The sequence below is a fragment of the Anneissia japonica genome, unplaced genomic scaffold (assembly GCF_011630105.1).
Source record: "Anneissia japonica isolate Jap-2015-1 unplaced genomic scaffold, ASM1163010v1 scaffold2834_len698180_cov181, whole genome shotgun sequence".
NCBI classification, from domain to species: domain Eukaryota; kingdom Metazoa; phylum Echinodermata; class Crinoidea; order Comatulida; family Comatulidae; genus Anneissia; species Anneissia japonica.
This window is the reverse complement of record NW_022704877.1, coordinates 112,595-122,167: the sequence shown is the minus strand read 5'-3', so window position 1 is coordinate 122,167 and position 9,573 is coordinate 112,595. Positions and strand designations below refer to the sequence as shown.

The following is a 9,573-nucleotide window of genomic DNA, read 5'->3' as shown; positions in this document are numbered from 1 at the left end:
GTCCAAGACCTTGTTGCAAATCCCAACCCACATAAGCCTGGCCTATAATGCCAAGCATAGGGCTCGTGATCGCGGTACCCTGACCATTAAAAATTAGCAGACGCACTGGGAAGCGTTGTTCACGGAATTGGACTGTAGCGAAAAATGATTCCCCCATCATTAATGGAACAGGCCACGTCATGCTTGGCTGATTAGTTTTGCTTTACATTTCGCAAGTCTAGTGCCATAAGCAGCAAAAGTCCATTTCTAGTGTTGTTGTCAAATGCATTTCAAACCAGCCTGGTTTTTTATTTACGTTTTGGAATAGAGTTTGGAGAGCGCGTTTGATTAATTCAGACCTACGTTTTGAATTTGAATTACATTTTAAAGAAATTAGAACTACATTTTGGAAAATTTGAACTACGTTTTCAAAAATTTGAACTTCATTTTGGGAAACTAGATCTACATTTTGAGAAATTTAGCCTACGTTTTGATAAATCAGACATTGAATTTTGCAAGTACATTTTGATTTTAACATGGACTTTTGCTGCGTATGGCACCCCATAGTTTACAAACTTACTTGATTGACGACCAAATACCTGTTGCTTATTGCTTGTAACTTGGGCATACATGCATGGGTGTATGCAAGGGGGGTTCAGGAGGGTCTTACGATCCCCTAAAAAGGCCTTTCAAAGGCCCACATTTTTTCCAAAGACATTTTTTTCTAGGACCTTTTCACAATGACATAAATGAAAAAGTATTGATGAGGTACCAGCAATAAGTCCAAAGACCTTGCCAATTGCGTGACATAATCTATCTCAATTCCAGCAATTCTGAAAATGAGCCTCCCATCCGCTTCAAGCTGTTGGCATTGTAATCGATCTTCCTGTCCCCCTCTGAAAGGTCCAAAAATTATGATCACGACCCACCCAGAAAAAATCCTGGATACACCCCTGACATGTCATGCCACCGACCAATAACATTCCTTTGATGTCCGCACGAGACACTTCGGCATCCTGCATTGCCTTTTTACATGGTTCAACTGTCCTCTTGATGAGGCCGTCAACAAGGAATTCAACTTTAGTCCTGGACAGCTTCAGATTCATGAGCTTGGTGCTGGTGGCGTTCATCATCCTGTGTAGCAGATTCACATCCGCTTGGAGTGCGGATGATAACTCATTTCAAAGCCAGTCTCTCTTGAATTCTGTCACCAAGAAGTTAAAAACCATGTTGTCGAAGTCCTCTCCTCTGAGTAATGTGTCGCCATTCACTGACTTTACCTCAAATACACCCATCTGGATTTCTTGGATTGAAATATCAAAGGTACCACCACCGAGATCGTAAACAGCAATAATTTTGTAGTCAGCCTTGTCCAAACCATCAAGAGCTGCTGCTGTTTGTTCATTTATTACATGCAAACATCCAATCCTGCAATCTGACTTGCATCTTTTTTTGCCTGGTCTCTGTGAGTCACTAAAATAGGCTGGCACTGTGATGACTGTTTTGACCGTTTGCCCTAAGTTAACTTTCAGCTGTTTCTTTCAACTTGACCAGGAAAAAAGCTCCAACTTGACTTTGTGAATACATTTTACTATGTGCTGATAACCAGGCATCAGCATTGCTGGCTTTGACTATGTCATATGCTACTGTTTTCATATCTTTTGCGTTGCTGGATCTTCGAATCATCTACCTATTAACCTCTTTGGAGCATTAACTGTGTTTTTTTAATTTGTTAGTACTGCTTGAAGTTTAGCAGGCATTTCTACAAACAAGTCTCTCGCCTTCTGGTGTAAATGCTGAGGGCGTTGTTTCCTTTAAATGTTGGTATTAACAACACCATTGAATTGCTATTAGTGTTTCCTATAACCTATAAATCCAAGATGCACAAAAAACATCTTGGAATTGATTATTTCAGAGATAATTTACTTTTAAGGCATTAAAACACACAGGTTAAAATGGTATAAACTATTGGTTAAGACATTTTGTTTATCAAAATGCTTGTAATAACAATAAAGAATGGTTTGAAAAAGCAAGAAATAAATTATCATTAAGTGATTATATTAAATATAAAATACAACCAGGTTTAGAGAATTATCTACTTGACAAGGTAAACTTCACCCATGTAAATTTGAAGTTTAAGGCCAGAACCAATACATTGGATTTGGAAGGAAGGAAAAGATCTTGGTCTCATAAACACACTGGCTTGTGCAAAATTTGTGAATGTAAGTCAGTTAAAGACTTAAACCATTTCCCTTTTGACTGTCCATCTTTAAAACATATACATGTTAAAGACAATTATCCTGTATATGTTTTGACTGTCCATCTTTAAAACATATACAGGATAATTGTCTTTAACATCTTCAAAATGATCTTGAAACATGGGGATTATCATCTTATTGGGATGTATTTTATGATGGGTTCAATGAGTATAAATGCCACTTATTACTTGATAATTTATCTAATTTTTTTTTCCTAATAATATTGTTAATGACCTTTTTGATTTTTATTGTAAACAGTTAATTGTATGTTGTTTAAAAGAGAGAAATATTTTGTTATCTGAATTACCACCTCAACAAGTCTAGGAAATATATTTAGACCTTTTTAAGTGTAATATTTGTCCTCTGTTTTTTAGGACAGGTTCATAAATTTGCATTTGAACATGCATTGCGATTCATTCGATATTAACCTCTATTTTTTTTACAGTATTAATTGTTTAATGGTTTACATATTTGCTTTACTGTAGATTAACTTTGTTGACCTACATTCTTTTAGTTTTATGATTAGGATTTATTGAGTTATGTTCTCTGGACGATTACCTTTTCCGCGCCTAACCACCATTCGTAATGTCCTATATAATCTTTTTTTCATTCAAAAGGTGCCTCTTGAATTTAATAAGTTCCCATTATAAGAACCTATCGATTTTCATCTATTTCCATAAGCACCTAAATTATATTACATAGCCTACAAAGCAATAGGCCTTTGTGTCATCAATGTCACAATATAACATAGCCTATTATAGAACAATACATAATGAGGAATAATTTGAGGGAGGGCGTGGATCAACTTGACTCACCTGGTCTGGTATTGCACGTCAGTGTTCTCCCCAGGGCAATAAGCGGCCCCGTTACAGCTTCATTCAGAAAACAAGTTTACTGTTACAGCTTCAATCAGAAACAAGTTTACCGTTACAGCTTAATTTACCGATACACCTTGTATGACTTGTAAGTGTTCAGTTTATCAATTGTTTATACACTATGTTTTTCGTCTTACCAAACATGTTTCGTAAAAGACAAACATGGTTTTGTCTTTTACAAAACATGTTTTGTATATACAAACATGGTTTTGTCTACAACAAAACATTTTTTGTATAGACAAACATGGTTTTGTCATTTACAAACCATGTTTTGTACAGACAAACATGGTTTTGCCTTCACAAAACATGTTTTGTATAGATAAACATGGTTTTGTCTCCACAAAACATGTTTTGTCACGTATAGACAAACATGGTTTTGTCATTTACAAAACATGCTTTGTACAGACAAACATGGTTTTGTCTTTACAAAACATGTTTTGTCTATTACAAAACATGTTTTGTATAGACAAATATGGTTTTTTCTTTACAAAACATGTTTTGTACAAACAGAGTTTGGTCTTTTACAAAACATGTTTTGTACTCAGGGGCGGATCCAGCCCGGTAGGAAAGAGGGGGCATGAATGTCTGAACTAAGTTACAGTGTCAGGAAAGAGCCCCTGTTAATAGGAGTGCAAGGGGAGATTCTCCCTTAAACCTCTAGCACCTTTATTAATTTTGATTTGATATTTGATTAATTTTTAATATTTAGCATGGTAATTTTCTGATAAGAATACAAAACAAATTTTTTACAAAAAAAAAATAGAGGGGGCATACGCCCCTTACGCCCCCCCCCCCTCTAAATCCGCCACTGTGCACAGACAAACATGGTTTTGTCTTTATAAAACATGTTTTGTCTATTACAGAACATGTTTTGTATAGACAAACATGGTTTTGTCTTTTACAAAACATGTTTTGTACAGACAAACATGGTTTTGTCTTTTACAAAACATGTTTTGTCTTTTACAAAACATGTTTTGTACAGACAAACATGGTTTTGTCTTTTACAAAATATGTTTGTAAAGACAGAATAACTTTTGTATATTACAAAACATGATATGTCCCTTACAAACATGGTTTTGTATGACAGAACAGGTAGTGTGCCATTTGGCACCTCGTATTCATTAATAATTTCATGATATAATCTTGTCCACAATGCCCTTAATATAAAAAGGACGGTTCTAATATCTTTACAACTAACAAGGGTTGGATTGAAATGACAACTAGCACACTTGTTAAGTTTTTTTCTCAAACTTCCTGGTGAAATTGGGATTTGATAGTTTGACACTTGCATATTGTAATGGGTTAATGATATTTTACTTTAATTGAGTGCTTGGTACCATTTATCATTATGATTTTTCATATTCAAATAAACCTTTATTATACCACCACCAAGAAAGTTATCTCTCTCTCTGTTAATTTTTACATGATTATGCAAAAACTAATGAATGGATCATCATACCATTCAGTGGAGTGGTACACATTGATCTAAGGAAGAAGGTGATTAAATTTTGTGGTGAAACAGTGAAGTTAAACAAGGTGAAGGCAACAGAAATTTGAAAAATTGTCTGACACCCTTTGAGCATGAAAGAAAATAATGGAATCGGCAAAAAAGGCTTTTTTGCCGATTTGCACTCTATGGAGTAACTGTACTCTATACACTTATAACCATTATTACACTGAAAGATATTAACAAAACACCAACATTAATATTGAATTTATAAGGTACATTCATTCACACTAAATTCAAATTTTTGTATCGGAAAACCTACCGAACTGATCAGAAAATCGACTCGGTGTGTAAAAAATAGGGACTATTGAATTCAGCGCATCCCATTTGCGGTCCGAATTTCGGTTTAGATCCGATGTGAATGCAGCTGAAGTCAACTAAACATGCAAAGAAAGGATGCGCACAGAGACGTTTTAAGAGCACAGAGATGGATGTTAACCTCTCCACTGGTACTGCTGGTTTGGGTAGGTTGGCATGCTTTAAGAGCACAGAAATAGATATTAACCTTGTCACTGGGACTGCTGGTTTGGGTAGGTTGGCATGCCTTAAGAGCACAGAAATAGATATTAACCTTATCACTGGTACTGCTGGTTTGGGGAGGTTGGCATACTTTAAGAGCACAGAATTAGATGTTAACCTACCATTGGTACTGCTGGTTTGGATAGGTTGCAGTGGCTTTGGCATGGTCTACAGGCTCACCCCAATGGCTCTGTGAGTGGCTGTCTTCCTGTGTTGCTGGTAACCAAATTGTTGGTAACTGGTAGACATTCATCAGCCGCATTTCTGCTGTATTCATCTTTAAAATGCTCTAGGATTTCTGGCTCATCTTTCGTGTCATTAAACACAAGGCATTTTGTTTTTGGCTGCAATGAAAATAAATCTGTGACTGTAGATTAATAAACATCTGATCGATGAAATCACATTAATCACTCTTTTTTTAATGGATTGGATAAGCCAATTCATAGTTTGAACTGCGCATGCTCATATCAAGGTCCATTGACAAACAACAGACAAAAAAAAGGTTATTGATTGAACTTCGATATGGGCATGCGCAGTTCAAACTATGAAATGGATTATTGGATTTATTCAGTGTAACACCAAGGATAAAAAAAACAGTTTAAGTTTGAAGAAGACATATTTCCAGTGGAGCCCTTCATGCAAACAGGCCGTATTGCATATGGGACTAACAGATTAAATGTCTCATATGGTGAGCTTTTGAAACTCATGTTGCAACCCATCAAAGTCTTTACTTTTTTAGTATTTTACTTTTACGATTAATTTGTACAGCACTAAAGGGCGCACCTGAAAAGTGTAAAACTCTTTGGACAAGTTTGGCTTCTTTTGAAGGGAAATCTCATTTTCACAACAAAAAAAAACACAACAATCCTTTTAAAACCGACACTAGACAGCATGTCCTGAAATTTGAAAGGATGCCCAATCAAAAAGCAGTTTTTCAACAGTGCATGCTTAATTCACAGCTGATTCAAATCAATACCCTGCGCCTTTGCCTGGTGGAACACCGACATAAAATTGGGCATAAAACACAAAATTGGCTTTATAACCCAAGGGGTCTTGTAGCAGAGGAACTACAGTATTAATTATTATATATTCTTTATTCTTATTCTTTATTATTTTATTCATCATTTCAGGAGAAAATAAAACACTACAAAAAAATTCTGCTTAGCAGAACTTGATCATTGAAAGGTATACACAAATCCAATTGAGTCCTTGTAAGGGCACCCTTTATTGGGACAGCTATTGTTGTGGGATAGGGGGTTCTCAGGGTTTCTCATACGCATGTTGTATCCAATATGTTGTGGAACATAGTCTTTAGATTAGATTATGATGACAACAAAATTATGGAGGTATACAATACAGGGATGTACTTGTGGTGGGAAGAGGTGGGCCCCCACCCTGGAAATCTTCCACCCAGTCTAAAGCTTTAATTTCATGGCTTAATTAAACCCACTTAAAATTCTCTCTTAATATTTATAGTTTACAAATGTTATCTATAACCCACCCTTCAAATGTCTACCATCTATTCTTATATTTTTACAGATACAAACCTGACAATACCAATATTGAATTTGCAGCAGACACTGCATGAGAAACCCCTGCCGTGGTGTCAGCAGAGAAATAATAATCACTGTAAACTGATCGGTGTATAGTTAAACAAAATCCGGACAACAGATTTCATGACCTACTATATACATTAAAATATGAATCACAAAACTTGAATTATGAATAGCTCAAGGAAATAATTCAATACAATTAACTTGAAAAACACAATTATGCCTTTGCACCCTGTCTTGATTCAAGTGAACTGTCAAGTCATTCAACAGCTCACTAACATAAGGCATGGCCTACAATTTCAATGAATTCTTCAGTCCAATTAACTTTTTGAATAGGTCAAAATATTTTGAAAATGTCATTTTTTTTATCAAGATTAACAATGCATTCAACAGATGGGCCCCGGTGTTAATTCCTACAGTGTGTAATCAATGTTTAACACCCAAACAACATTAACATATAAATCCAGTATAATAATTAATATGCCACAGTGATCAATAATACTGCATATTACAAATACCTTCACTCTAATGACAATTTCGAAATCATGAGAGCCGGTTTGACGTTTCCGGAAATATTTTATTTATTTATACTATTGTGAAAAAGCCGACATCATGAAGGACTGGTCCGGAAACCCGTCTATGATGACGTTCACAAAATATTTTTTTCAAACCCAACACCCTTTATTTACACTACTGTGAAAAAGCCGTCATCATGGAGAACTGGTCTGGAAACCCGTCTATGATGACGTTTACGGAAGTTTTTTTTTTTCAAAGCAAACACCCTTTATTTATACTATTGTGAAAAAGCCGACATCATGAAGAACTGGTCCGGAAACCCGTCTATGATGACGTTTACAAAAATATTTTTTCAAAGCCAACACCCATCCACGAAATACGTACGGAGGTACCAGTCAGGTAGCGACTTTGATACATGAAGTAGAGAATACAGAGCTCTCTAACCTGGAATAAGTAATATCAAGACCAAATTGCAGTAAGGTAGGTGTTTTACTGTCTGTTGTGGGATGGGCATACCTGGGGATACTAATAGTAATTGCTAAACGGCTAGCTAAGCATAGTTCATCCTACAGATACTAGGAACTATGAGTTTTCAAATGGGTCATGTAGACCAAGGTGTTACCAACTGATAATAACAAATTTCCTCCCATACTACCAAAAACAATTTGTGGTAATAATGTCATATTATAATTAAATCAGCAAAAATAGAATATGTATACGCATACATTTTACTGTACAGTACATCTTCATTTTAAGCAAAAAATATCAATCACTTATTACATGAGAGGCGGAAGCAGTCCAACATGTCAGACAGCCACCTGATCAATATTTTGCTGAGATCGTTTTTGAAATTTGAGAGTGCTAAAGTATTTCCAAGCATCTGGAAGGACTAAATCCTAATAAAACTCTCCTGCCTGACCAAATTCTAAATGCTTCCGTCACCGCTATATTATCTGTGATCTTTATAACAATGCGAAAAATTTGGTGGATTAGCCTAGAACATGAATGGTTGGCCTAGATTTAGGAGGTTCATCCTCGGCAATATCAGTTCGATCACTTGGGCCCTTTGACATGGGGTGCGTTCATGCAGGAACAGGGAAAATTTACATAGGGTTTCTACCGGTATTGTATTTGCGGGTGGTCTACCTGTTCGTGCAGAACTCAGCTTTCAAAAACCATTGACTTTGAATGTAAAACCTAAAGGTCAATATGCAAATGATGAGTTTCTATCAAGTTGCCCTGGATCCTTGCATCACCCCACGCTTAATTTGGTCCACTGCATAATGTTGTTGTTTCAATTTAAGTAGTGAAATGACCAAAGAAGCTATAACAACAATAAGTTTCATAAAGCATGGGCCTACATTACAAACACTCAATAAATTGCAGATGTGCATTTTGGGTGTAATATTATGAATAAACTTTCATTCGTTTGACAATGGTACAGTAGTTTAAAACAGCAAATTACTACCATTGTCAAACGGATAAGCAGTGGTGCCACGATCACGCGTGCATGCAGCAGACGTATGTAGTAAGGTAACAATTTGGATTCCAGGCTAGCCCTCCGCTGAAATAATTTATTTTATCAAGCTTTTCAGTTTTGTGTTTGGAAATAAACTGTAAAAAAAGCAGGGACCAGGGCAATTTAAACAAACTTTACTTCTGGTATTTGCCAAAACTATTAAAGTGCAATCAAAAATTGATTAAGTGATAAAAAATGCTCCCTGCTGCTAAAGCATGCTGTTTTTGCTCCTCCATAACACTGCAATTTGCAGCGTTGGATTATCAGCGGGTATCAGCAGGCGGTCCGCGTTTAACACCCAATTGGGTGAGGACTGGAAATGGTCGTTTCCGGATTTATTCCGTGTTAGACTCCACAAAAAACCTCGCCCAAACGCACCCTTAGAGACTCAATGCTCCCAATTTCTAATTTAAAATGTCACCTACCAATTATCATAATTACTGTATGTTGCTTTCAGCAACTTACCTTAAATCTTTATATATTTATTTACAGTAACATTGTGATATTGGCCTGAACACAACCAACTAGCTGTATTGCAAAAATTTAAAAAATGCACATTTAGGCTTACTCTTTAATAATCAGAAATAAAACTAAAATGTACCTGCATGCCAAATAAGACTGTGTAAGATAGTTTGCCGAATACCACATTGGTTTACTGCCATATTGCTTATTGCAGTCTGTCAAAAACCCAGTTTGGTGAATGTCAGATTCCATAATCTCAATTCCAAGTTTAGGCCTAATAAATCTATTTGCTAGTTTCACATCCACAGGCCTCATAAAATGTTAGAACCTCATGAGAAAAGCTACTATTTGCTATTTAAAAAAAAAGAAAAAATTTATATCTATA

At 35.9% G+C, this 9,573-nt stretch overlaps 1 pseudogene; it reads right to left on the bottom strand.

The window, feature by feature from the left end:
- LOC117104824 overlaps nucleotides 1–2,216 on the bottom strand; it is a 9,266-nt pseudogene extending 7,050 nt beyond the window's left edge.
- Nucleotides 2,217–9,573: the final 7,357 nt, after the last annotated feature.